The following is a 3,939-nucleotide window of genomic DNA, read 5'->3' as shown; positions in this document are numbered from 1 at the left end:
CCTTTTTGGGCAAACTCTTATTTCCAAGTGGCTCTCAGACTTTTTTCACCTGGATGTACAGAATGAAGTTGGCAAAAGGGGTCTAGAAACAGAATACCCTTTCACGAGCTGACTGACTGCCAGCACTAAGCCTCTTGTCAGTCACTTCCAGGTTAACAATTCTAAGAGCAAGAACACTTCACACCCTGTAAGTACCTGAGAATTTGCTAAGCATTTTTACATGTGTGATCTCAGTCCAGCCATTCAATAATTTGTGAAGAAAGTGCCATTAACTCTTTTTTTTAATAGATAAGAAAACAGGCTCAGAAGATAAAAATCCAAAGGAGTCTCATAGCTACGACCCAGGATTGTCAGGATTTATATGGATCCCACGGCTAGGAAGCACAGTGACTATTAGGTTAGAGTGGTTCCTACCCTTTTGGTTGCAAATAATAAAACTTCGAGAGGAAAAACAGAGGGAGGAAAGCCCTAAGGCGATGGGGAAGGCTTTCATTTCTAACCGAAATGTAATTGCTCTTGTCATGACTTTTCCTGGTCCACAGCCTCTCATTGCTCCTCCCCACTCTGCCCTGAGCATTAACCTCACCAGACCCCACCTCCCCAATCTCATCTACCACCATCACTTCCTTCCAAGGCCTCACTTAGCAGAAATCATCACGGATGAAGCCACCACTGCTACCTCAAGGGCATTCGCATTAGCAGGATCTCAAAAAAAATCAGGAAAGGGTGATGGAGAAAAGTATGACCAAGAAAAAAGAAAAAAAATGCCAAAAGAAAATATACAAATGGCAAAAGCACATGAAAAGAGGCTCAGTAGTAATAGTCATCAGTGAAATGCAAAGTAAAACTGCAATGAGGAACGTCTTTATGCCCACTAGGATAGCTAAAATTAAAAAGATTGGCCATTCCAAGTGCTGACGAGGATGTGGAGCACCTGGAATGCTGGTAGATGTGTAAAACGGTACAGTCACTTTGGGAAGCAGTTTGTTAGTATCTTAAAAATGTGTTTTTACCATATGACCCAGCAATTCTACTCCTAGATATTTATCCCCCTTAAAATGGCAAGAAATTAATTTTCCCCTCAGAGCCTACAGAAGACCTCTCAACACTCTGACATTAGTCCATTTAAACTGATTTTGGACTTATCTCCAGAACTACGAGATAATATATTCGTGCTGTTTTAAGTCGCTAAGGATTTTGGTAATTTGTTACAGCAGCAACAGTAAACTAACACACCTGGGTTATCTTTTAAATGTACAAATTACCATTCTTCTCCCCTGTAAATTCCGATTCCATTAGTCCAAGTGGGGAGTACAAGAATCTGTTTTTTAACAAGGTGATTTTTACCTTCAGGTAAATTTGGAACTACTACTGTGTTGGATGGTGATAACCTAGCCAAATTCCTCATCACCAATTTTCTGTTAACAGACTCCATCTGCTTTGATTGTGGAGACATGACCAAGGATTGACGAATCCTGGCAGCACTCGAGTGAGTGCTTGAGACTGGTCCACAGGTAGACACATGGCCCATGCTGGCCAATCACAATCCTACTCTGTGAATTTACACAGGGAAGCTGTTTTTTCCCCTTGTGCTGGGATTGCTATGTGAGGATGAGTCATCGGTCTGCCGTTGCTGGCAACCATCCGCTCTGACTACATGGAGGAAGCCCATCTGCGGCAGGAAAGAGGATGATAAACAGAGGGGAGCAGAGTTAAATGTCAGAAGGAGAGAGAAGGAGACCATGACTCCTCTGACCTCTGGATCCAGTTGCATCTGATGCTGGTACCATCCCTGCTCTTTTGACTCGTAAGAAATCAATAAATTCTATTACTGTTCAAGCTCTTTGAATTGTATTTCAGTCCTTTGAAATATAAAGACACCTAACCATCGTACCAGGGTGACTACCGTACTGGGATGTTGTGTGGAATGGATCCTTTATATTGTCTGGCTTTCTCTTCACCCATTTCTAAGTCCAACATCAAATGCTTTATACTTGTCTTTGCCAGTTTACACACATCTGGTCAGAATTTATATACTAACTGCGTGGAGATTTTAGTCATTTTCTCTCTATCACTCATGGGAACTCCTTCACATCATAGACCACATAGAGTCGGTCTCCGCCAACTGTATGTTCAGCTACCTTTTCTACTTCTAATCCTGTTCCCTCTCATCTATTTGGTGACAAGAAATTCTGGGGTGGTGGCTCTCCTCGAGTGAAACAGACTCTGCAAAACTATGATTGCTTTTGTTCAAAGTTCTGTACAAAAATATCTTCTGCTGCCACATTATGTGGGGTTTTATAGGCATCCTTTGCTTAAAGTGAGGAGCAAAGAGGTTAAGTGTTAACTATAAGATTCTCCCCCATTATTCAAGTTATTTCTGTGATGATTGTTTTCGATCTTTTAATTCCAAAGCCTCTCAGTTCCAGCAGATACAGTTAAACACTGTTATCTGCAAAATCTGCCTGGTATAAATCCTCATTGTCAAGGCGATGGGCTTATAGCAACACAAACTGGGACTGAACAAAGGAAGCCCAGGCTTTACTGAAGGCTCACACACAGACCACCTTTGGCAGCACCGTCAGGTCCTTGGTGCAGTCTGGCTGTAAAACTTAGTAGAAGAAACTGAGAATTTCTAGCTTTTCCCTCTGCCAGCAGAGTGGAAAAGGGCACTGGTTAGTAGTCAGAAAACTGAGTTTAGTCTTGGCTCTGCCATTTATTACCATTTAGTAAACTTAGGCAAGTCAGTTAACACCTCTTAGTTTTAATTTCTTCATTTATAAAATGAGATTCATGATACTCCTCTACCTGCCTACTTCACTGACTGGTTGTAAGCACTAAACAGGGTATAAGATGTAAGGTCTTACAATGTACTAATATGGATGTAAGCTTTAATCATGTGACCCTATTCCTAGATATGTTTATCCAAGCCTGGAATTGTAGAATTGTGACTATTGTACTTACTAAGATTGAAAAAGTGAGTTGCTTCTCATAAATCAACTTACTTAATGTCCATTCAGTGTAATGAGTTAGGAATTATGCAGGCTCACATATAGAGTAGCATCAAGTTTAGAACATCAGTTAGGATATTACTATATGCAAATGGTTGAAGATTCAAAGTATGGATGCACATAAAAATGTAAATAGATGCTACAAATTTCTGCAAAACATGCCTAAAAACAGTCTTCAGCAGATGCTTCTAAATTCTCTCTAGATTACAGCTTTTGAACAAAACAAAAACCCACTGGATTTGGATCAGAGATCTTTAAAACCTTCTCCACCCCACAACTGTCATTATTTAGTACTAAATTTAGAACAGATGGAGAAACCAGCAAGCAAGACAATGCCTGCATCTGCTAATAAATTAACACCGCTGAGCCCAGCCAGGAGAAAAATCTTGAGTGGTCTCTTCATGTGAGCTGAGCAAGGGCTCCCACTTTTGAGGCATTTATAATCTATACAATTTGCCTATACTGTTGTTTGCTAGCATTTATTGAGGACTTACTATGTGCCAGGAACTATTCTTAGTGTTTAACTCATATTAACCTATTTAATCTTTCCAACAACCCTGTGAGATAGATACTGTTACATTATCCAGTTTACAGAGGAGGACACTGAATCTCACAGAGATTAAGTGATTTTGCCCAACGTCACATGCTAGTGACGGAGCTAGGATTCCAAAGGTCACAGCCTCGGCCACTACGCTAAACTGCTATTCTAGAAAGACACAGGTAGGAAGGAATAGAATGTCCTATGGCTTCATTTCATGTTTACTTTGTATCATTTATTATTATTATTATTTTTTTTACAAATACACCTACCCCTCTTGGAACGCTCTACAGGTCTGGATCACAGCATTTAATGCTGGGTTTGCACATAGTAGGTGCTCAGTTGGTATTTATTGATTTGATCATGGGCTATATTATCCAGATATTTAGG

The sequence above is a fragment of the Camelus ferus genome, chromosome 30 (genome assembly GCF_009834535.1).
Source record: "Camelus ferus isolate YT-003-E chromosome 30, BCGSAC_Cfer_1.0, whole genome shotgun sequence".
NCBI classification, from domain to species: domain Eukaryota; kingdom Metazoa; phylum Chordata; class Mammalia; order Artiodactyla; family Camelidae; genus Camelus; species Camelus ferus.
The sequence above is the reverse complement of the archived record's forward strand: the minus strand, read 5'-3'. Positions refer to the sequence as shown.